The sequence below is a fragment of the Sorghum bicolor genome, chromosome 10 (genome assembly GCF_000003195.3).
Source record: "Sorghum bicolor cultivar BTx623 chromosome 10, Sorghum_bicolor_NCBIv3, whole genome shotgun sequence".
Taxonomy (NCBI): Eukaryota; Viridiplantae; Streptophyta; class Magnoliopsida; order Poales; family Poaceae; genus Sorghum; species Sorghum bicolor.
The window spans coordinates 44,976,506-45,002,933 of NC_012879.2; positions in this window are offsets into that span (position 1 = coordinate 44,976,506).

The following is a 26,428-nucleotide window of genomic DNA, read 5'->3' on the forward strand; positions in this document are numbered from 1 at the left end:
CGACTTCTAGTGACTCTCTCAGCTGTCTCCAATATTTTGACCGGATACTCTTCATAAGTGAGGTCACCTTTAACAGAGAGTTCTTCCAATGGTAGTTGCTCCTCAGGTACACGCAAACACTTCTTAAGTTGTGACACATGGAACACATCGTGCACACCAGACAAACTTTCAGGCAATTCCAACCGATATGCTACTTCTCCATGCCTTTCTAATACTTTAAATGGACCAACATACCTTGGAGCTAGCTTTCCCTTCATATTAAACCTCTTCACACTCCGCATAGGTGACACTTTCAGATAGACATAATCACCTACTTCAAAAGCCAACTCTCTCCTACGCGTATCTGCATAGCTTTTCTGACGAGATTGAGCAACTCTCAAGTTATCCCGAATGGTCCGCACTTGTTGTTCTGCATGTCTAAGCACATCTGTCCCGAACACCTGAGTCTCTCCCGTCTGATTCCAAAACAAAGGTGTCCTGCACTTCCGACCATATAGGGCCTCGAACGGTGCCATCTTAAGACTTTGCTGATAGCTGTTATTGTAGGAGAATTCTGCATATGGCAAACTCTTGTCCCAACTAGCCCCATACTGCAAAGCACAAGCTCTCAACATATCCTCCAATATCTGATTGATCCTCTCAGTCTGTCCATCTGTCTGTGGATGATATGTTGTACTGAAATTCAACTTGGTTCCCAATGAATCATGCACTGCTTTCCAAAAGTGAGATGTGAATTGAGTACCCCTATCTGACACAATCTTCTTAGGTACCCCATGCAAACAAACAATCCTCTCCATATACAGCTCAGCTAGGCGTTCTCCAGTGTACTTAGTTTTAACAGGTATGAAATGAGCCACTTTAGTCAAACGATCTACTATCACCCATATCGAGTCATACCCTCTCTGTGTACGTGGTAAACCCACTATAAAATCCATGCCTACTTCTTCCCACTTCCATTCAGGAATCTTCATTGGTTGCAACAGTCCAGCTGGCCTCTGGTGTTCAGCTTTCACTCGCTGACAAGTATCACACAAAGCAACATACTCAGCTACATCTCTCTTTAAACCATACCACCAGTACTTCTGTTTCAGATCTAGATACATCTTAGTACTTCCAGGGTGAATGGAATATGCTGACTCATGAGCCTCTCTTAGAATCGTATCACGAATAGCCTTCACTTCAGGAACACATATCCTTTTTCCAAACCACAATACACCATTGTCATCTATTCTGAATCCTGGTGCTTTTCCTAGTACCACATTCTGTGCTACCTCCTTTAGTTTCTCATCTTCCAACTGTCCTTTCAATATCTCTTCCTCTAGAGTAGGACTGACCTCAATCTCCATCGCATTTACTACAATTCCCAAGTTCAAATATGTAAATTCAGCACACAACTCCTCAGATTCAGGTGTCGCCCGAAGCTCATTAGCATATTTCTTCCTGCTAAGTGCATCAGCTACGACGTTCGCCTTTCCAGGATGATAATGCACTTCCAAATCATAATCCTTTATCAGTTCCAACCATCTTCGTTGCCTTAAATTCAGATCTGTCTGAGTGAAGATATACTTCAAACTCTTATGGTCAGTATATATGTCACTCTTATGCCCAATCAAATAGTGTCTCCAAATCTTCAATGCATGAACCACAGCTGCTAACTCTAGATCATGAGTAGGGTAATTCAGTTCATGTTTCCTCAACTGTCTAGATGCATAAGAAACAACTCTACCTTCTTGCATGAGAACACAACCCAAACCCAGACGAGAAGCATCACAATAGATAGAGAAACTCTTACTCAGATCTGGCAATACCAACACAGGTGCAGTAGTCAATCTCTTCTTAAACTCCTCAAAACTAGCTTGACACTTATCAGACCATATGAACTTAGCATTCTTCTCCAATAGAGCAGTCATAGGTTTTGCAAGTTTTGAGAACCCTTCAATGAATCTACGATAGTACCCAGCTAAACCAAGAAAACTGCGAATTTCACTTACATCTGTAGGTGGTTTCCAATTCAACACATCTTTCACCTTACTAGGATCCACTGCAATACCACCATTAGAGACAACATGACCAAGAAAAGAAACTTCCTCCAACCAAAACTCGCATTTACTACGCTTAGCATACAACTTATGTTCTCTAAGTTTCTGTAAGACCAATCTCAGATGTTCAGCATGTTCTTCCTTGGTTTTAGAGAATACCAGAATGTCATCAATAAAGACCACCACAAACTTATCAAGATACTCCATAAATACTTTATTCATCATGTACATAAAGTAAGCTCGTGCATTGGTCAAACCAAAAGACATAACCGTATACTCATATAACCCATACCTTGTTGTGAAAGCTGTCTTTGGTATATCTGAATTCCGAATCTTCAATTGATGATAACCAGAACGCAAATCAATCTTAGAGAACACACAAGCACCTCTTAGCTGATCAAATAAGTCATCAATCCTAGGCAATGGATATTTATTCTTGATAGTGACCTCATTAAGTGACCGATAATCAACACACATCCTCTGACTACCATCCTTCTTATCAACAAAGATAACTGGTGCACCCCATGGTGATGAACTAGGATGAATGAACCCTTTATCTTGCAATTCCTTAATTTGTTTCTTAAGTTCTTCTAGTTCATTAACCCCCATTCTATATGGTCTTTTAGCTATGGGTGCAGTACCAGGTAGTAATTCAATAATAAATTCAATGTCTCGGTCAGGTGGCATACCTGGCAATTCATCTGGAAAGACATCCGGAAACTCATCCACTACCAAATTCTGAGGATCAACATCTTCATTCAGTTGGTTCACCTTGGCTGTGAGTGGTGCTTGCACTGTTACATTAACACTGATTCGTTCTCCCTTTGGTGTTGTCAGAGCCACTACTCTCTCTTTGCAATTAATATTTGTTTCATGTTGCTTCATCCAATCCAAACCCAAGATCACATCTATGCCTGAAGTTCTCATAACCATGGGACTGATAGGAAAATCTACCCCCCTTAAAGAAAGACTTGCTGAGGGGCAACATAAAGAAACTGGTATAGTCCCACCCGGTGAATTAACTAGCATAGGAGTTTTCATTGCAACTAGTGGAAGGCTATGAACTCTAACAAATGCTTGTGATATGAATGTATGCGAAGCTCCAGAATCAAATAAAACTGTAGCAGGGATAGAGTTGATGCTGAACGTACCCATCATGATCTCTGGTCCCTCCTGAACTGTCTCTGTAGCCACATTATTCACTGTTGCCGCATAAGCAGTAGACTTCTGGTTGTTGTTCGGCTTGTTGAGCTTCTCCGGGCAATCATATGACATGTGTCCCTCTTTCCCACAACGGAAACACCTGGTAGGAGTGTTAGAAGCACTTCTTTTTGTGGAGTTGGCATTTGAGTTCCCTGAGCGAGGTGTCTGCTGACCATGCTGCTGTTGATTGTAGTTACGTTGTTGGAATGGAGGACGTTGGTTCCCACTCTGTGACTGATTCTGGAAACGCTGTGGTTGCTGGTTGCGGTTCCACTGACTAACTGATCCCTGGAACCTCTGCTGATGGCCTTGATGAGCACTGAAACGCTGACGGTTGTTGCTCCCAGATCCTTGTGCCAGCATCCTTCTCTTCTTATCCTGACTCTTACGCATATTATCAAGCACAATGGCACGATTCACAAGTGCCTGGAAGGTAGGATAGGTGTTTCCAGCCAGCTGCAACCTGAGTTCATAGTACAAGCCTTTCATGAACAAGCGCTGCTTATCAGCATCTTCCCAGACTTCATTCGGGGCATAGCGAGCCAACTGTTCAAACGTGTCATGATATTCTGCCACTGTCATGGAGCCCATCCGGAGTGATCTGAATTCTTCCTGTTTGAGCTCCATCATTCCCTCATTTATGTGTCGAGCTCTTGTAACACCCTAAAAATTCACTTTTCCAAATAGGCTAATTGATTTAATTATCTGATGTGGGCACTAAAGAATAGTAAGAAAATAATTTTTTTTGGAATAAAATTCACTATAGGATCTAGAAACATGTATGTGCATTCATGCTGCTGCATGTATTTTGTGTGTGGAGTTTCTCCTTTCAAATTTGTTTTGCTTTTCTTTTCAAAATGTTTGAGCAAGATTTAAATTGGAAAATGGAAAAAAGAAATTCCCTTCCCCTCTCCCTACCCGACTTGGGCTTGGCCCAACCCTTTCTTTCTCCCCCCCCCGCGGCCCGCATCTCTTTCCCTTTTCCCCTTCTTCTTGCTGCGGCCCAGCCAGTGCCCGCACGGCCCACCTCGCGGCCCAAGGGACAACCAGCGCCGCGCCTCCCTCATCTTGCCTCAGCAGCTGACGGCCGGGCCCCGCGCTCCAGTGCCACTGCCAGGTGGGGCCCACAGGACAGCATCATCTTCAACCTCGTGTCCGAGCCGGACACGAGTCGCTCCTCAACCGTGCGCGTGTTTCGCGCGGAGCAGTTCCGATTCCGCCCGTTCTCCGTCCTTTAAATACCGACCGAAGCCCCATAACCCCCCAAGCTAGCTCGAGCTGCAGCCGTCGCGTCAAACACGCCCTAAGCCGCCGCCGAGATCCGCCGCGTCGTCAATCCGCCGCTGCAGCGCGCCCCGAGCCGCGTGAGCCGCTTGCCGGTCTTCCCGTCGCGCTTGCGAAGTCGCCGAACCGTTTCATTCGCGATTTCGTGTTTTCTGTGCTTCTCTAACCTCGGCCGAACCTTCTTGCAGAGCCGCCGCCCGCCTCTTGCCGTCGTGAGCTCGCAGCGGACTTCCTCGGCTCCAAGCTTGGTCCTAGGTGAGTTCGCATCGAGCGCCTAAGTGTTCCGGTGTTTTCGGTTTAGTCTCTTGTGCCCTAAATCGCGTAAACCGTGAGCTCCGGCCGTGTTCGGCCATGGCGCCACCGCTGGCACCTCCAACTCCGGCGGCCAGCTCCCCTCCCCAACTCCCGATCTAATCCTGGCCATCGGTTTGAGATCCAACGGCCAGAAACGAAGGATACCCCTTCGGCCGGCTATTTTTCAGAAAACCCCCTGCGTTTTTTAATGTTATAACCCGCAGTCCTTTACGCTTTCCCGTTTTACGCTTTCCAATTTGGAAAACGTATTTCAGCCGCGCAGTTCAAAAAGAAGTTTCCCAGATTTACAGTTTTGCCATCGAATCTATTTTGCTCATAAAAACTTCGTTTTAACTCCGATTTAATCCGTTCAAGTTGCGTTAGATTCGTTTTCGCATAATCTATAGTCTAATGCTACTGTAGTACAAGTTTTCAACTTTTTAAATCTGAGTTTAGATTTAATCTATTATTTATTTAAAGTAAAACTTTGGAAAATCATAACTTCTTCGTTATAACTCCGATTTTCGTGATCTTTACGTCTGTGTGATCATAGGGCGTTGTAGATTCGTTTTATAAACTTTTTATCTTTATGTATTACTGTTGGTGTACTGTTCTAATAATAGGCTTGTTTGCTTTGCATGATTTCCTTTGGATGATTGTTGTTGATGTGGTGGTTACGAGTAGACGGTGAGCAGTTCGTGGGTGAACAAGAGTACTTCTACGAGCAGGATCAGCAGGACCAGGGTGATCAAGGCAAGTATAGCATGGGATCATCCTTGTTTCCTAATAACTTTAATTACACATTTCATATTGCATGTGTCTCCTTGATAAGGATTTCCTAGTATTGATCTTATACCTTGTCACCTATGGTTTTGCATTGGGTAGCTTATGCTAGTGCTCCACTAAACCATGATCTTGTAATTTGACTAAAGAATTATGCAATAAACATTAAAAGATGACTTTTTAGCAACTTTGGATAAGAGGGCTGGAGCATTGGGCTATCTTATGGTGCTCTAGTTTCTCTCCATAAGGACTTATCTGTATCTGACCATCCGGGACTTACAGTACAACTGTGAGGGCTATATGGCTCTGGCTTTAGCTCAGTATGAGGACCTTTTCTAGCTTGTTAGTGGTTACCCTTGTGGCGCAAGTGGGGGATAGCAGACCGTGGATTCCTGCGGGTGAGTCACACGGACTGACTAACGAAACCTAGCGGCCCTAACTTGTTAGACGAACCTTTGAAAGGCTTCATAGTGAACCCTGCCGGTCTTCCTTGGGAGTGGGCTAAGGGGCTGATCACCTCGGGCGAAAGGGTAAATCACGACTCACAGTGAAAGTGTACAACCTCTGCAGAGTGTAAAACTGATATATCAGCCGTGCTCACGGTCACGAGCGGCCTTGGACCAATACAGAATAAATGAACACTAATGGCAATTCATTAAATGTTATTATTGTTAATATGCTGTTTATGCTATTCTTTATTCACTTTACCTGATCATGAGTTTACTATGGGTCTTGACAACTTGATGCTACTCTTATGCTAAAATTGTGACAACTAAAAGCTACATGCAGTTGAACCAGTGTCTAGCCTTTGAGCCTCATGAACCCCCTGTTATACTTGTTAAGTACGAGGTGTACTTACACTTGTTTATTTTCTTTATTTGGATAAAAATCCCGGATGGGTAACAGATGGCAATGGTAATGACTACTACCAGTATTTCCCTGAGGATTTCTAGACTTGTGGTCAACCAGTTGACGTGCCTGTGAGATGGAGCTTCCATGCAAGAGTTATCTTTTATTTTCCGCTATATTTGTGTAAAGACTCTGAGTTATATCGTTACGTATGAAACACTTGTGATGATACTCCCTATAATTTGTCGGCTTATGTGTGATTGATCTCTGGGCACACATAAGGTTTTGCATTCAATTTTATCCTTAAAATTGGGTGTGACAAATTGGTATCAGAGCCGTGTTGACTGTAGGACGCAAGCCTAGATAGAAACGGTCGTTTCAGTAGTCTTTTCTTCTCTACATTCATGCTTACCATCTTGCTCTTGTTATTTTCTAAAAACTTTATGCTTCTATCATCTTATTCTATTATGAAATCATTGATTCTAATCTAACTTCTCTCCGGTCCATTCTATAGATGGTTCGTGCCAACAAGACCGCCCGTATCTCCACTGGAGGGTACCATCCACCTCGTTACCAATACGAGCCTATGGAGCCGCAAGAGGAGAGTTCACCGGAGCATGAGGAGACCCCACCACCTTCAGAGCAAGCATCTGGGCCAGAGCTATCGCAAGTGGAGTCTGAACCAGAGGAGGAGCCCCAGGAGTTCATACTTATTTCCGATGATGAAGAAGAAGGTGCTCCCGGAGGAGGTCAACCCCCATCACCACCACAAGATGGACCTGCTGAAGATGATGAGTCCCCTCCCATAGGGTGGACTAGAAAGGTGTACCACAAGGCTTCGTGCAACGCTCCGTCACATCACCGGCTAGTGGGAATGTTGGAGAATTACTTTTCTGACTGGGATGCAGTGGTGGAGTATTCCTGCATTGAGTACACACACCCCCTGGAGAACACCTACTGGAAGTCCAAGGTGCTGATCTTTCCCAAAGATGTGGAGAAAGATGCCTACTTGAAGGACAGGGGCTACCGTCATGATGGACATAGGGCTACCATGGAAGAGAGCTTGGAGGAAGCAGCTTTCACAGCATGTTTGTTCCTCCGTGAGCAGCGTTTCGGTAACATGCGGTGGGACATACACCGTTATCTACCCCGCCTGGACCCGGAACACGGATGGGGAATGCTGGAGCCAACAGATTTGGACCCAGTCTCCCGAGTGATGGTGTACTTCGCTCATGAGATGGTGGAAAAGCATTTGAAATTGCAAGACATGGTGATAGCACAAGGGAAGGCTCTCAAGAGGTGCTACAAGATGATTGACGAGCATCGTGAGAGGGAAGGACAGCCCAAGATCTATGGAAAACTTGACTATGAACCACGCCCTTAGTGTTGGAAGTCCCTATTTGTAATAAGCCGTTAGAAGCGCTAGTGAGTTGAGTCAAGTTAGTGTGGTGTGCTTTTGTTATGCTTAGTTGCTTGTTATTATGTTCATGAGTGAGTTGGATCTTTGTAATGAGTGCTGGGACATTGTAGGCATGTCTACAAGTTCCATAGTTTAGGTTATTAAGGATTAAGGTTTAATGAATAAATAGTTGGGTTGGAAAATCTGTCTTTCCTGTTTTCGTTCTTTAAACCTTTCTGTCTTAATAATTTTACCCAGAAAAATCCGTTCGACCAAATATTATGAAAATTTTATGGGAATAACTAGACTTAAGCATCTTTCCTATGCCGCTGGAATCACCTTTTTATCTGATCTAAGCCGAGAGTTATGAATGTTGAAAACAGAGGTTCCTGTGCAGTTTGAGTTCTGGGACAGTTTCGGTTGGAGACAGTTTATGGCTAATCTAATGTCCGAATCTGAATTTGTGTTCTAAATAAAAGTTGTGGGCAATTTCTTAAGCTTTCCAACCATCAAAGTTTCGCCTCTGTTGGACTTTTATATCTCAAGTTATGATCGTTTTACTGAACTGCTGGCACTGGACTCACTCAGAAAGTTTTCAGGATTGCAACTTGTGTATGAAAGTCTATATTTTGGGAGTTTCTAAAGTTTTAATGTTATGACAGATGCCGCCAAGAGGTAGAGGACGTGGAAGGGGTGTCCCACTCAACCCACCCGCCACCATTGAACAGCTACTAGCAGTCCAGACGCAGCTTATGGAAGCCCTGGTGAACAACCAACAGAATCACCCAATCGGAGGAGCACCACCGCGTGATAAGCGGGGTGAATTTTTGAAAGGTCATCCCCCTGTGTTCACCCATGCTACTGACCCACTGGAGGCAGATGACTGGCTTCGAGCAGTGGAGAAGCAACTCAACATAGCACAGTGTGATGATAGGCAGAAGGTGTTGTTCGCATCGGGACAACTTCAGGGAGAAGCTCAGACGTGGTGGGAGTCGTTTGAGTATGGACGACCTCCCAATGCACCTGCTATCACATGGTTGGAGTTCAAGGAGAACTTTAGGTCCTATCACATACCTGAAGGGTTAATAGAACTGAAGGCAGAGGAGTTCCGGAATTTGAAGCAGGGTTCTATGACAGTTCCGGAGTATAGGGACAAGTTTGCTCAGTTGTCGCGCTATGCTCCCAGTGAGGTGGCTAATGATGCTGATAAACAGCGCCTCTTTTTGAAGGGATTGTATGATGGGCTCCAACTCCAGCTGATGTCCAATGAATACCCCAACTATCAGACACTTGTGAACCGTGCTATCGTGGTGGATAACAAGCGTAAGGAGATGGATGCTAAAAGGAAGAGGATGCAGGGACAGGCCTCCGGAAGTAATATTCGTCAACGCACTAACCAGCAGCAAGGCTCTCAGCAAAGGTACCAAGGACCACCTTCACAGTGGAATCGTGGTCAGTACCCCCAGCGCAATCAGTTCCAGCAGCGCCCGCAGTATCAGCAGAATCAGCAGCAGGGAAATCAGCAGACGTCACGCCAGGGTACGCCCAGTAACACTCCGATGAAGACTAGCGCCCCTAACACCCCCAACAAGTGTTACCGCTGTGGTAAAGAGGGTCACCTATCATATCACTGCCCTGAAAAACAAAATCAGCACACCCCCCAGAAGCAAAATAGCAACCAGAAGTCAGCTCCCAACACTGGAAGAGTGAACCATATGTCCTCTGAGACAGCACAGCAGGAACCGGAAGTTATGCTCGGTACGTTCGAAGTCAACTCTATCCCCGCATCTGTTCTTTTTGATTCTGGAGCTTCGCATACTTTCATATCACAAGCATTTGTTAGAATACATAGCCTACCCTTATGTGCCATGAAGAATCCCATATTAGTAAATTCACCGGGGGGAAGTATGCAAGCTGCTTATAGTTGCCTCCCGCTTACTTTAAACTTAAGGGGGGTAGAGTTCAAGATAAGTCCAATTGTGTTGAGAGCATCTGGTATAGATGTGATTCTGGGAATGGATTGGATGAAACAACAAGATGCATCAATTCAGTGTAAAGGAAAGGCAGTTGCACTAACAACACCAAAAGGGGACAGAATCTGTGTGGAAGTTGAAGTTCAGCCTCAGCCAACAGCTACAGTGAACCAGCTTGATAACAGTGCCAATCAGGAGGGCTTGGTTGTTGATGAGTTCCCAGACGTGTTCCCCGATGATTTGCCAGGTATGCCACCCGACCGTGACATTGAGTTTATTATTGAATTATTACCTGGCACTGCACCTATAGCTAAACGTCCATATAGAATGGGGGTTAAAGAATTAGAAGAACTTAAGAAACAAATAAAGGAGTTGCAGGAAAAAGGGTTCATTCGTCCTAGCTCTTCACCTTGGGGGGCACCAGTGATTTTTGTCGATAAGAAAGATGGTACACAGAGGATGTGTGTAGACTACCGGTCACTCAATGAGGTCACAATCAAGAATAAATATCCATTGCCTAGAATTGATGATTTGTTTGATCAGTTGAGAGGTGCTTGTGTGTTTTCTAAGATCGATCTTCGTTCTGGATACCATCAGCTGAAGATTCGTGCCACTGATATACCAAAGACAGCATTCACGACCCGGTATGGTTTGTATGAGTACACAGTGATGTCTTTCGGTCTGACCAATGCTCCTGCTTACTTTATGTACCTGATGAATAAGGTGTTCATGGAGTTTCTTGATAAGTTTGTGGTGGTGTTTATTGACGACATATTGGTATTCTCCAAGACTGAGCGAGAGCACGCTGAGCATCTGAGGTTAGTCTTGCAGAAGCTTCGGGAACACAAGTTATATGCTAAACGAAGCAAGTGTGAGTTTTGGTTGAAGGAAGTTTCCTTTCTAGGCCATGTTGTCTCTAATGGAGGAATAGCGGTGGATCCAAGCAAGGTGAAGGATGTGCTCGATTGGAAACCACCTACCGATGTGAGTGGAATCCGCAGCTTCTTGGGATTGGCTGGTTATTACCGAAGATTCATTGAGGGATTCTCCAAGCTTGCCAAACCAATGACAGCTCTGCTTGAGAAAAACGCCAAGTTTGTGTGGTCTGAGAAGTGTCAAGAAAATTTCGAGGAGTTGAAGAAGCGGTTGACTACAGCTCCAGTGTTAGTACTACCACATCTAAGCAAGAATTTCTCCATATATTGTGATGCATCCCGTCTAGGACTTGGGTGTGTTCTTATGCAAGAAGGAAGAGTAGTGGCATATGCATCCCGACAGTTGAGGAAGCATGAGTTGAATTATCCTACTCATGACTTGGAGTTAGCCGCAGTGGTTCATGCCTTGAAGATCTGGAGACACTATCTTATTGGTCATAAGAGTGACATATACACGGACCATAAGAGTTTGAAGTATATATTCACACAGTCGGATCTGAATTTGAGGCAACGTCGGTGGTTAGAACTGATCAAGGATTATGATTTGGTACACTACCACCCGGGGAAAGCAAATGTAGTTGCAGACGCCCTAAGCAGGAAGAGCTATGCCAACGAGGTGCAAATAGCCTCTATGGCTGAGGAGTTGTGTGCTGAAATTTCACATTTGAACTTGGGTTTTGTTATTAATGCAGTTGAGTTAGTAATAGAACCTACCTTGGAGCAAGAAATACGAAAGGGTCAGTTACAGGATGAAAAGCTGAAGGAGATAGCTGAAAACATAGTGATCGGAAAGGCACCAGGTTTCCGAATGGATGATAATGGGACACTATGGTTTGGGAAAAGGCTATGTGTGCCGGAGGATCGGTCTATTAGAGAGGCAATTCTGCGGGAGGCACACGAGTCCGCTTATTCTATACACCCTGGCAGCACTAAGATGTACCTAGACCTAAAAGAGAAGTATTGGTGGTATGGCCTGAAAAGAGATGTTGCAGAGTATGTCGCTTTGTGTGATACTTGCCAGAGGGTCAAAGCAGAACATCAGAGACCGGCAGGATTGTTGCAACCAATGAAGATCCCCGAGTGGAAGTGGGAGGAAGTTGGTATGGACTTCATAGTGGGATTACCCCGCACTCAGAAAGGTTATGACTCTATATGGGTAATAGTGGATCGGTTAACAAAGGTTGCTCACTTTATCCCAGTCAAGACCAAATATAGTGGACCAAAATTAGCTGAGTTGTACATGGAAAGAATAGTGTGTTTGCATGGGGTCCCCAGGAAGATAGTATCTGATCGAGGTACCCAGTTTACATCTCACTTTTGGCAGAAAGTGCATGAGTCTCTGGGGACTAAGCTGAATTTTAGTACAACATACCATCCTCAGACTGATGGGCAGACTGAGAGGACAAATCAAATTTTAGAAGATATGCTGAGGGCATGTGCTTTGCAGTATGGGACGAGTTGGGATAAGAGTTTGCCATATGCAGAGTTTTCATACAACAACAGCTATCAGAAAAGTCTCCAGATGGCACCATTTGAAGCCTTGTATGGTCGGAAGTGTAGAACCCCGTTGTTTTGGAATCAAGCGGGAGAAACACAAGTGTTTGGACCAGATGTGTTACGAGATGCAGAACAGCAGGTGAGAATAATTCGAGAGAACTTGAGAGCAGCACAGTCTCGGCAGAAGAGTTATGCTGATATACGAAGAAGAGAGTTGGCTTTTGAAGTAGGAGACTATGTGTATTTGAAGGTTTCCCCTATGAGAAGTGTGAGAAGATTTAACATGAAAGGGAAGTTAGCACCAAGGTATATTGGGCCTTTCAGAGTGTTGGAAAGGCGAGGCGAAGTGGCATACCAGTTGGAACTGCCTGAGAGTTTAAAAGGAGTGCATGATGTCTTCCACGTGTCACAGCTTAAGAAGTGCTTGCGAGTGCCAGAAGAGCAGATACCGATAGAGGAATTAACTGTTAAAGGAGATCTTACTTATGAAGAATATCCGATTCGAATTTTGGAAACAGCAGAAAGAGTCACTAGGAGTCGGGTCATCAGAATGTGCAGAGTACAGTGGAATAGATATACCGAGGAAGAGGCTACGTGGGAAAGAGAAGAAGACTTAAGAAAATCATATCCTTAGTTGTTTGAGTAAGCACCAACCGAATCTCGAGGACGAGATTCATCTTAAGTGGGGTGGAATTGTAACACCCTAAAAATTCACTTTTCCAAATAGGCTAATTGATTTAATTATCTGATGTGGGCACTAAAGAATAGTAAGAAAATATTTTTTTTTGGAATAAAATTCACTATAGGATCTAGAAACATGTATGTGCATTCATGCTGCTGCATGTATTTTGTGTGTGGAGTTTCTCCTTTCAAATTTGTTTTGCTTTTCTTTTCAAAATGTTTGAGCAAGATTTAAATTGGAAAATGGAAAAAAGAAATTCCCTTCCCCTCTCCCTACCCGACTTGGGCTTGGCCCAACCCTTTCTTTCTCCCCCCCCCCGCGGCCCGCATCTCTTTCCCTTTTCCCCTTCTTCTTGCTGCGGCCCAGCCAGTGCCCGCACGGCCCACCTCGCGGCCCAAGGGACAACCAGCGCCGCGCCTCCCTCATCTTGCCTCAGCAGCTGACGGCCGGGCCCCGCGCTCCAGTGCCACTGCCAGGTGGGGGCCACAGGACAGCATCATCTTCAACCTCGTGTCCGAGCCAGACACGAGTCGCTCCTCAACCGCGCGCGTGTTTCGCGCGGAGCAGTTCCGATTCCGCCCGTTCTCCGTCCTTTAAATACCGACCGAAGCCCCATAACCCCCCAAGCTAGCTCGAGCTGCAGCCGTCGCGTCAAACACGCCCTAAGCCGCCGCCGAGATCCGCCGCGTCGTCAATCCGCCGCTGCAGCGCGCCCCGAGCCGCGTGCCAGTCTTCCCGTCGCGCTTGCGAAGTCGCCGAACCGTTTCATTCGCGATTTCGTGTTTTCTGTGCTTCTCTAACCTCGGCCGAACCTTCTTGCAGAGCCGCCGCCCGCCTCTTGCCGTCGTGAGCTCGCAGCGGACTTCCTCGGCTCCAAGCTTGGTCCTAGGTGAGTTCGCATCGAGCGCCTAAGTGTTCCGGTGTTTTCGGTTTAGTCTCTTGTGCCCTAAATCGCGTAAACCGTGAGCTCCGGCCGTGTCCGGCCATGGCGCCACCGCCGGCACCTCCAACTCCAGCGGCCAGCTCCCCTCCCCAACCCCCGATCTAATCCTGGCCATCGGTTTGAGATCCAACGGCCAGAAACGAAGGATACCCCTTCGGCCGGCTATTTTTCAGAAAACCCCCTGCGTTTTTTAATGTTATAACCCGCAGTCCTTTACGCTTCCCCGTTTTACGCTTTCCAAGTTGGAAAACGTATTTCAGCCGCGCAGTTCAAAAAGAAGTTTCCCAGATTTACAGTTTTGCCATCGAATCTATTTTGCTCATAAAAACTTCGTTTTAACTCCGATTTAATCCGTTCAAGTTGCGTTAGATTCGTTTTCGCATAATCTATAGTCTAATGCTACTGTAGTACAAGTTTTCAAATTTTTAAATCTGAGTTTAGATTTAATCTATTATTTATTTAAAGTAAAACTTTGGAAAATCATAACTTCTTCGTTATAACTCCGATTTTCGTGATCTTTACGTCTGTGTGATCATAGGGCGTTGTAGATTCGTTTTATAAACTTTTTATCTTTATGTATTACTGTTGGTGTACTGTTCTAATAATAGGCTTGTTTGCTTTGCATGATTTCCTTTGGATGATTGTTGTTGATGTGGTGGTTACGAGTAGACGGTGAGCTGTTCGTGGGTGAACAAGAGTACTTCTACGAGCAGGATCAGCAGGACCAGGGTGATCAAGGCAAGTATAGCATGGGATCATCCTTGTTTCCTAATAACTTTAATTACACATTTCATATTGCATGTGTCTCCTTGATAAGGATTTCCTAGTATTGATCTTATACCTTGTCACCTATGGTTTTGCATTGGGTAGCTTATGCTAGTGCTCCACTAAATCATGATCTTGTAATTTGACTAAAGAATTATGCAATAAACATTAAAAGATGACTTTTTAGCAACTTTGGATAAGAGGGCTGGAGCATTGGGCTATCTTATGGTGCTCTAGTTTCTCTCCATAAGGACTTATCTGTATCTGACCATCCGGGACTTACAGTACAACTGTGAGGGCTATATGGCTCTGGCTTTAGCTCAGTATGAGGACCTTTTCTAGCTTGTTAGTGGTTACCCTTGTGGCGCAAGTGGGGGATAGCAGACCGTGGATTCCTGCGGGTGAGTCACACGGACTGACTAACGAAACCTAGCGGCCCTAACTTGTTAGACGAACCTTTGAAAGGCTTCATAGTGAACCCTGCCGGTCTTCCTTGGGAGTGGGCTAAGGGGCTGATCACCTCGGGCGAAAGGGTAAATCACGACTCACAGTGAAAGTGTACCACCTCTACAGAGTGTAAAACTGATATATCAGCCGTGCTCACGGTCACGAGCGGCCTTGGACCAATACAGAATAAATGAACACTAATGGCAATTCATTAAATGTTATTATTGTTAATATGCTGTTTATGCTATTCTTTATTCACTTTACCTGATCATGAGTTTACTATGGGTCTTGACAACTTGATGCTACTCTTATGCTAAAATTGTGACAACTAAAAGCTACATGCAGTTGAACCAGTGTCTAGCCTTTGAGCCTCATGAACCCCCTGTTATACTTGTTAAGTACGAGGTGTACTTACACTTGTTTATTTTCTTTATTTGGATAAAAATCCCGGATGGGTAACACATGGCAATGGTAATGACTACTACCAGTATTTCCCTGAGGATTTCTAGACTTGTGGTCAACCAGTTGACGTGCCTGTGAGATGGAGCTTCCATGCAAGAGTTATCTTTTATTTTCCGCTATATTTGTGTAAAGACTCTGAGTTATATCGTTACGTATGAAACACTTGTGATGATACTCCCTATAATTTGTCGGCTTATGTGTGATTGATCTCTGGGCACACATAAGGTTTTGCATTCAATTTTATCCTTAAAATTGGGTGTGACAGCTCTGAAGTCCCTACAGAATTCCAGCCATGTGACAGGAGGAGCATTGTTGGGACGAGCAGCTTGATACGACTCCCACCATGTCTGAGCTGCACCTTGAAGCTGTCCAGAAGCATACAACACCTTCTCCAAGTCATTGCACTGTGCTATGTTTAGCTGCCTCTCCACAGCACGTAACCAATCATCTGCCTCCATGGGATTACCTGAGTGTGTAAATACCGGAGGTCTTCCCTTCATAAACTCTCCACGCTTGTCCCTCACATGAACAGGTGGTGGTGTTGGTGGAGGTTGTTGCTGCAGGTGCTGCATGAAAACGTGCATCATCTGATTTTGGGTTTGCATGAGTTCCTCCACGGTGATTGGGGCATTGCCACCATTGCCATTGTCATTGCCATTGCCACGGCCCCTGCCTCTGCCTCTTCCCCTTGCTGCCATATGCATTCCAAGGTACATAAACACATCTTAGTAACGTCCAACATGACAATTACAAGAGTTAACGGAATCTGAAATTTTCTGGGTAACACCCAACATCAGCAGGTCAGAACATCAGTCATATCTCGAGTTCCAGAATTCAAAAGGATACATGCTGTATACCGTTGGAAAGATAAAGAAATTGTCTACAACTTTCATTTAGTTCACATTACCATATTCCAACGTTAGGTTAATCAAAAATTGGGTACAACCGAAACTGTTCCAGAATTCCAGACTGCACAGAAACCTCAACTTTAAACAGTCATAACTCACAGCTCATAATAGATAATATGGTCATTCTTGCGGCATTGGAAAGATATGAAAGTCTACTTGTTCCCAGAAAAATTTGATGAACTTTGCACGAACAGAATTTGATTTATACCAGAATCTTTGTAGACTGCTCCAGAAAACAGCAAAGGACAGAAACAGGATATGACCCCAAACCACTATTTATTCATGTTCTTACTTAAGGTTCTTAACTAGGGAACTTGTGGATATGCCCAAAAGGTTCCAGCACTCATTACAAAAATCCAAATCAAGCATAAGCATAATAACAAACCAAACCAAGCATCAAAAGTTCACACTTCAAGCATTGATTCAACTTGCGGTACTAACGTTCTCTTCCTATTAAGGGTAAAGATCCTATAACACCTATTTCAATGACGCTAGAAAGTGGTAAGACAAGGTTCTAAAAGCATATCAAGCAAGGAGTGGGGGTGAGAACAAGTCTTTAAAATAAGCAACAAGGTGAAGATGAATAGGGTATAGTGTGGAAGAAAATATCAAGGTCTATAGAGCAAGGATTTTATAGCAATTTCAAAACCTTAAGACGGCCAATTTCTAACTAGGCTTGCGTCCGACAGTCAACAAAGCTTTGATACCAATTTGTCACACCCATATTTTAAGAACAAAATAGGATGCATAAAAGACTCATATGTGCCCCAGGAATAGTCGCACAAATAAGTAGACAAATCTCAAATGTACCATTGCAGTGTTCATTACATAGCGAAACATAAGAAATCACATAGTCTTATACATAAATGATAGCAAGATGTAAACAACGCTCTCGACGGAAGCTCCACAAAGGGACACTGTTGACTGGTTGACTCCAAACCTAGTACTCATAACGGTAATCTTCATTCCAGTCATCTTCATTATCATATCCTGAGGTGTTGGGAAATTGCAAGAGTGAGCACATATCATACTCAACAAGTATAACCAGGGGTTCATAAGGCTCAAATAGCTGACACTGGTTTGACTGCATTTAGCTTTTAATAGTGGATAGCATGTTCATAATTAAATAGCAATTGTCAAGGAAGCTTAAATAATCCATTAATCCCATGATCAAATGTAAGCATAATTAACTCATAGCATAAACAATAATCAAATGAACATAATAACATAATAAGCTCATCATCTTAATGTAGATGTCCCCAAAGCCGCTCCTGACCGTGAGCTCGGCTAGTATACCAGTTTTACACTCTGCAGAGGTTGTACATCTTTACCCATGAGTCATGATTTACCCTTTCGCCCGAGGCCCGTCGACCTCTTAACCCTCTACCAAGGAAGGTCGGCAGGGATCACTATGAAGCCTTTCAAAAGTTCGTCTAACATGTTAGGGCCGCAAGGTTTCCTTTGCGCGCAGATATAGATACCCCCCTTCCGAATGGCACAATGACGCGCAGCCTATACACATAGGGACAGGGGCTCGTACTATACCCAAAACGGTTCAGCCCCTCCGCCCTTTCGGGTAACCTCTAACAAGCTAGAAAAGGGCTTCATACTGAGCTAAAGCCAGAGCCATAATAGCCCTCATGGTTGCACTGTTATCCCGGGTGATCACGTACAGACAAGATCTCATACAGTTATCTGTCATTCTTTTATGTTCATTGCATAGCTATTAATCATCTTACAAGATCATGGATTAAATCAAGCACTAGCACATCTACAGCAAATGCATATCAAGTAGGTAGCGAGGAATACAGGTAACAATCATCTATGATTTTGCTAAGGTTGACAAGGTGATAGCATGCATATGATATATATGTGTAGTTATAAGTGAATAGGTAACAAGGATGATCCCAAGTTATACTTGCCTTGCTCAAAGCTCTCCTGAGCTTGCTGGTCCTCAAAAGCTTGGTCTTGGTCACCAACGTACGGCTCACCGTCTAAACCCAATCATCAATCAACAACACGCAATCCAATGTAGACAATCATACACGAAGCAAACAAGATATAATTAGAGCAATACACCAAACAGTAGTAAAACAAATGTAAAAGTTTATCATAATATTCTACGCAGCGCTACGGTCGCACAAACATAAAGTTCACGAAAATCGGAATTAAAACGTGAAAGATATGAATTTTCTAAGATTTCCTATAGCGAAATAATTAACTAATAGTACCAGGAAATTAAAAGGTTCCAAAACAGTAAAATAATATTTCTAACATGAAGAGCATATAATTACGAACCTAACGCAACTTGAATGGACAAAAACGGAGTTAAAATGAATATATTATGAGCTAAACAAAATCAGTAGCAAATCTGTAATTTCTGGAAAACGCCTTTGAAATGAGTCGGCCGAAAATACGCTTTTAACGCTGGAAAGCGTAAACTTCTCCAGGGCGCCAGGACCGCGGGTTGAATACTCAGTTCTCCAGGGGCTCTTAATGAAAAATCCCCTCGAAGGGGTATCTTTCTTTCTGGGCCGTCGATCTCGATCTGGGCGGTCCTCAGGTCACCAGGGAGGCCTCGGCGGCGGGCCGGCCGTCTGCTCCCCCTCCGGCGCGGCGGTCGCCATGGACAGGGAGGTCGAGCTCGCCGGCGTCTGCTCCCTTCTCGTTTCCGGGCACGGTTTCAAGAAATAAAAACACCGGGAGTTGGAGAATCACTTCGCGAACTCACCTAAACGGTCTAATCGAGCCGAGGGCGTGCAGAGAGGACGTGGTGCTCGCGGTGGCGGTGTGGCTTTCGGCAAGATGCAAAGCTTCGCGCTGCGGCGGCTAGGGTTCCTCGGACGCGCGTCTAACGGAAAAAGGAATCCGCTGCGATGCTTGGAAGCTTTATAGGGCGCTGGGCAACCGTTTTGGCAAGCAAATCCCGGAGTTCTCGGGTTTGGTTCGGTGGAGAACTTCTCGGCCGAGTCCTACTCGCCCGCGGCGAGAGGAGGGGGACGAGCGCCGCCAAGTGGGGCCCGCATGTCAGCCTGCCAGGGAGGAGGTGTACGGCCGAGCGCAGAGGGAAAGGACGCTGCGGCCTAAGCTGGGCTTCGGGGATTCCTGGGCCGCGCGCAGGGGCTGGCTACGGCTGGGGGTTTTGTCATTTATTTTTTTTATTTTTTTTAAACTCTTTCCAATATATTTTTCCAAAGCCTTTTCAAAGAGAGTTTTGAATGCAAATAAAATCAAACAGAAGGCAACAACCCAAAATTAAATATGCACGAGCGTGAAATGCACAACCATGTTTTCTAAACTTATATTAAATTTTAATTTTGGCCAAAACTATTTTATTCACTAGATTCCATGCTCACCAAAATGCTTAATTAAATCAAATTAATTCCTATTGATTTGAAAACAAATTTTCAGGTGTTACACCGTCTTTCTCCCCAGCAACGGCGCCAGAAATGCTTGTTGATATTTGGTAACGCAATTAGAAAATGATCCGCAAGCGCACGGATATCGGTGAGCATTTCACCCGGGAGGTTATCCAGAGTTATCGTATTTATATTTTTACCACTGGGAGAAAGGGTGTATCTGACTAACCAAATCTATTGCTACTATCCCTTTAGGCTACAAAGAATGTTTCTCGATGTGAGTGATGTATAGAGAAGACTGCAACCGTAGTCTCGTTCTAACCTTGATAAGGATGATCTACTGTTCTATTGGGGAGGCTCACGGAATCTAGACAACACAAAGGATGTTCGACCCGCACCTATAAACCTACCCGTCCTGCTAACGAGATGTGATCTGCAAAGGTAACTCGGAATTGTCACGTTCCTCGCTACTACCACGGTCCAGCTAGTCAGGGGATATCTATGAGTACCCTAGCCTAAACACCACGTTTACGCTAACAAGTGATTACTCTAAAGTAAACTCATAAACCAAAGAACAATAAAACAAGAACTTACTAGTATTAGAAGTCGAATTACTGAAGAATCTTAGAAGCAAGCCTCGGGTTAGGAGACTTGATCCCGTAGGTACAACTCGGAGTAGACACCGACAGGCCGGCCTTCCTCCGATCCACACCTCCACTCTATCTCTCTCAATCTAGTAGAAACTAGAAGATCTATTTCTACCTTACATTGGTTGCTAAGCCTAAAAAGAAATATTATTTAGAGAAGAGGTTTTCCTTCGAGGGCACCCCTCAATCTCTATGATAATTTCTTGTCTTCTCCAGGAGCCAGGGGGTCTCCTTATATAGTCCTCCTCCTCTATGCGTTTTTGGTTCAGCAGGCGATGTGGTACTAAACTTTCCACCATATCTCATTAAAATGCACATAGGCCTTAATGGACCAAAATCTGATTTGGGCCCAATTAATCCCGCAGCTCTTTTATATGGAGTCCTTTTTTTAATATCTCTTGATTCCGAACTCCAAATATAGCAAATAATATATGCATTTCGATCAGCTCGAAGAGATCTTTGCAATGGTGTACTCCATTCTGTGATTGGTGGAAACACCTGGGCGGGCGCCCAAGGGGAGAGGGCGGGCGCCCTGTCCCCGGGCCCGTTCGGCCTCCCGTTCGTTCTCGTGGCTTCTGGAGTCTTCTAGATGATAGAAAATTGCACGGCACGTTAATATATCTATGTAATCCCGACGTGTGGGCCTTTCTTCCATATTTCCTGATAACCCCCTGCAGAAATAGACAAACACCAAAACTCGTTGAATTCTGTCAGATAAAACCCTAAGTCTAGGTGTTGGTTGTATTTGGATCCTTTTCTTTATTTATTTGATGATTATATTTGATACTTAAGGACCGTCAACAATTGGTTGGACATACCTTGTGCTTGTCATTCATCCGATCTTCTTGCTCCAATCCTAGAAAGGTTAGTGACAAGAACACCCGAAGGAATTTTTTTACAATTATCCTTATATGCTCAACACACAAGGTAATGTTGCAAATAATGAAAAGCTCATGTTACGATCTGATCAGTGCTTATTTTAGGACACTAAGCTTGTCTTTGGGAAACCATCAAATTATGTTGGCGAAGTGGTTTCCCCTCCAACGCTGACCTAAATCAAGATCAACTCAACGAGATCTGCAACATTTATTATAGACATATGCATCGACAACCGCCCTTTTAAAGTTTTTATAAATAGAAAGGAAGAGGGGGTTGGAGATCTCGAATGTGGTGATGTTGGAGAGACCAATAGATTGGGAAGATGTTGCATATGAGCATGGAGTAAATGAAGTGGTTATGAAATAAATTCCATGCTCATTAATGGTTGGAGTGAAATCCATGTGGTGTGGTGAAAATGGTGAGGTGAGTGTGGTAAAAAAGGAAAATAAAAAGGATACACGGACGACTTGGTTCGAAACTAGCACAGCTACCGTTCCCCGGCAACGGTGCCAGAAAGCTTGTTGGGTATTTTAAACGCAAACAGAAAAATCTGCAAGCGCACGGATACCGATGTAGCTTTCACCCGGGAGTATTCCAGAGTATCGATTTTCCATAGGGAACGTGAGTGTACTAATTAAGATTCAAGATCGCCGAAGGATAACTATATAATTATTTTTGGTGGGAAGAGGGGAAGTTTCCTGAGAGTTCTCTAGTTGATCTAAGAATCAAGAATTACTTCAAAGATTATTTATTTCGGGACATCAGAACATTAACCACAGAAAGAGATGAGAAGGGGGCTAGGAAGCTCTGACTACGGTCCTACAAACACCGATCCGAACGAGGTGGAGTACGTCGACCGTTAGGGCTGTCACTACCCTAGGGCTACCACAACAATCCGCAGGATTTGGTGCAATTCCAGGTAATTGCAAGACTAAACAGCACGTCTAATCTATTAACTACTACTCTAGTGTTATAAAGACTAGAGCACTTGATGCAAGCGGAAATCCAAAAAATAACTTGAATGTAAATAAAAGTAATTAAAGAACTCAGGAATTATGAATTGAAGAACTTGGAGAACGATGAAGAACGAACCAGTTGCAGCAAAAGTAAAATGTTGAGGAAGATCCGACAGACCTGGCTCCTCCTCCGCTCTCCTCTTCTCTCTCCCTATTTTCTAGATTACAACTAGAACTAACTAGAACTAGAAGTAGATGAACTAGAACTAGAACTAGATGAACTAGAGGGATCCTCTCTACTTGGATGAAGAATTGAAACCCTAGCTTATATAGTCTTTTTAGATGAATCTGGGCCGTCGGATCAAACCGACATTAATCGCATTGTTTTCCTTGATCCTTTAGGTCGGTGGAGCGTGATCCGCGAAACGGGTCCTGTTTGGACTCTGTAGCTGGGCAGGCGCCCTAGGAAGTAGGGCGGGCGCCCTGTCCCTGAGCCCTCTCGGCTTCCCATTCGTTCCCGTGGCTTCTGGAGTCTTCTAGATGATAGAAAATTGCGCGGCACGTTAATATCTCTATGTAAACCCGACGTGTGGGCCTTTCCTTCGTATTTCCTGATAACCCCCTGTAGAAATAGACAAACACCAAAACACGTGGAATTCTGTTAGATAAAACCCTAAGTTTGGGTGTTGGTTGCATTTGGATCCTTTTCCATGTTTAGTTGATGGATAAATGTGAGCATTAAGGACCGTCAACAGCGGGTGCCCTAGGGAGTAGGGCGGGCGCCCTGTCCCTGAGCCCTCTCGGCTTCCCGTTCGTTCCCGTGGCTTCTAGAGTCTTCTAGATGATAGAAAATTGCGCGGCACGTTAATATCTCTATGTAAACCCGACGTGTGGGCTTTTCCTCCGTATTTCCTGATAACCCCCTGCAGAAATAGACAAACACCAAAACTCATGGAATTCTGTCAGATAAAACCCTAAGTCTGGGTGTTGGTTCCATTTGGATCCTTTTCCATGATTAGTTGACGGTTAAATGTGAGCGTTAACGACCGTCAACAAATAGTTACCAAGAGAGCATCAAGATGGCTCCATTTGAAGCCCTGTATGGTCAAAAGTGTCGAACCCCGTTGACTTGGGTGGAACCCGGGGAACGAAGATATTATGGCATCGATTTCGTGAACGAAGCGGAGCAATAAGTCCGTACCATCCAGCAACATATAGAAGCTGCTCAAGCTCGTTAGAAAACTTATGCTGATAAGAGAAGGAAGCCGATTGAGTTTGCAGTCGGTGACCATGTGTATATCAAGGGGTCTCCGATGAAAGGTGTGCAAAGGTTCAGAGTCAAGTGAAAGCTTGCACCCTGTTGACGGTCGTTAAGTTCCAAATATAATCATCAAATAAATAAAGAAAAGGATCCAAATACAATCGACACCCAGACTTAGGGTTTTATCTAACAGAATTCCACGAGTTTTGGTGTTTGTCTATTTCTGCAGGGGGTTATTAAGAAATATGGAGGAAAGGCCCACATGTCGGGTTTACATAGAGATATTAACGTGCCGCGCAATTTTCTATCATCTAGAAGACTCTAGAAGCCACGAGAATGAACGAGAAGGCGATCGGGCCCGAGGGCAGGGCGCCCGCCCTCCCCCCTAGGGTGCCCGCCCAGCTACAGAGTCCAAACAGGACCCGTCTCGCGGATTACGTTCCACCGACCTAAAGGATCAAGGATAACCGTTCAATCAATGTCGGTTTGATCCGACGACCCAGATTCACTTGAAGGGACTACATAAGCAGACCCCCTGGCGCCTGGAGGAGAACAAGTTGATTGTAGAGTTGAGAGGTGCCCTCGAAGGATAACCTTTCCTCTACATAGATAGAGCAAAAGCTAGGGTTTGGAGATGAGAGCTCTCCTCTCATCTCTAAACTAGAGTAGATCTAGATAGTAGCGAGATGGAGAGCGAGGGAGGATTGGAGGAGAGGCCGGCCTGTCGGTTCTTCCTCCGGTTGTACTTCGCCATGATCAAGCTGTAATCAAGCTTGCTCATGGGATGACTCTGGTAATCTACTTCTATTTCATTATGCAATTACTATCCATGTATGTTCTGGTTCACAACTCTTTTAAGTACTTTAATCTATAGGACGCTATAGGTGAGAGTTGTAGTATTGGTGTAAGCGAGGTGCTTAGACCTAGATTACTTGTGGATATCCCCTGTCTAGCTGGATCGTGTGGTAGGCCACGTAGGTGACAGTTACGTTGGTCCCCTGTAGTCCACCTCCTGTTAGCAGGACGAGTAGGGTTTATCGGCCTATGGATAAGCATCCTTTGTGGTGTATTCTTATCACGTGGTTCGTCCCAGACATAGACATACCCCTTTGAAGTAGAGAAACCATAGTTATCCTCTCTATTCTCCTACCATCGCCCAAATACTAGATTGCTCTACTCTCTATTCCCATATTATCACCCATTGTTATCTTACCTTTAATATTGTTCTTATTCAGTTCTACCATCTTTCCTATTTACACCTATCTATCTATCTATCTAGGTTAAGTTAGAGCGTAGATCAGTTCTCCCTTTTCCCTCTGGATATGATAAACCTTTAACCGGGTAAAAGCTACAACGGTATCCGTGTGCTTGCGAATTTATCTGTGTGCGTATAAATACCATAGTACACTCTAGTGCCATGCTGGGGATGACAACCTAGTATTCAAGTGGTGTTAGCAAGTGTCAACACACCCCGTTATGTGGGGCCTTATCGGATTCTCAAGAGAAAAGGGAATGTAGCATACAAAGTTCAACTCCCAGTTGAGCTTTGAGCCATTTTTCCGGTATTTCACGTATCACAATTGAAGAAATGCCTTCGTGTTCCGGAAGAACGAGTGGAAGTTCGGGATATCAAGTTGAAATCTGACTTGGTGTATGAGGAGAAACCTGTAGCGGTTGTCAACCATAAGGAACGGGTAACTCGTAATCGTGTGGTTAAGTTCTACATGGTGTTGTGGAGTAACCATAGGGAGCTGATGCCACTTGGGAAACCGAGGACTATTTAAAAGAAGTTTATAAAACTTTCTTCGAAAATTAGTAAGCTTCCAAATCTCGGGACGAGATTTTTTGTAAGGAGGGAGGGCTGTAACACCCCAGTGTTATGGTTGCATCATTCACATGCATAACATGAGCATTATCATCTTCATAAGCATATCATGATCATCATCTACCTTGGGTCATGTCATTTTATGCAAAATTGTGTTTTAACTTGCTTAAATATGCTTCCTATGCCTGTGTTTGCTTGTACCATGCCCATGTTTGTGTGCTATGCCTTAGCAATTAGTTTCTCTATGCTTAACTCAACTTTTGGAACAATGTTCATGTTGATCACATCTCCAAACTAAGTACTTAAGTCATACTTCCATGTTTAAGCCCTAGAAACCTCTTTTTCTTAGGCTTTTAAAAAGTGCTTTATAAAATGTTTGCATGTCAAAACTTTCTACAGCTAAGTTGTAGCAAACGTTATAAGGAACAAAAGTTGTTTTATGGCCATCTCATGAAAGTGATCACATCTAGCTCAAAAGTGGACCACAAGGAAGATTTGGGGCTGTTTCCAACACTTAGATAAGTCTCGGATCACACCAGTTTGCTCGAGGGTGTTTTGTTTAACTTCCAGTTTGAAATCTAGGCTGAATCAAGTCTTGATCTTATAAGCAAAGTTGAAGTCCTCATGTAGCTCTACAGCATGGAGCAATTAGCCAGCAAAATCATCGTTTGGTTTAGAAGATAATCGAAGTGCAAAATCGAGTTTCAGTCAGCTCTGAAACTGAATGGAGGCGGTGTCAGCAGAGGGGAGCTCGCCGGTGATGCCGCGTGTCTGGACTCGTGGCATCCATACGTCGCCATTGGTCCCGCTCGTCAGTCCCCAGCATGTCCTACGGCTCGCCACGACGCCCCCGGTCGCGTGGACAGCGCCATTTCCACTCTGGTTCACCCTCTCTCGCGCTCGTCGTCTTCTCCGCGTCGCCGCCGCTGCTTCGGTGAGCTCGCGCGCTCGCGTCTCAGCACCTCCGGCCGAGCGACTCCACCCAGAGCTCCGCCAGCTTCCCCGCTACCCCATCGTCAAGTTGGCTGCGGCTGCCGA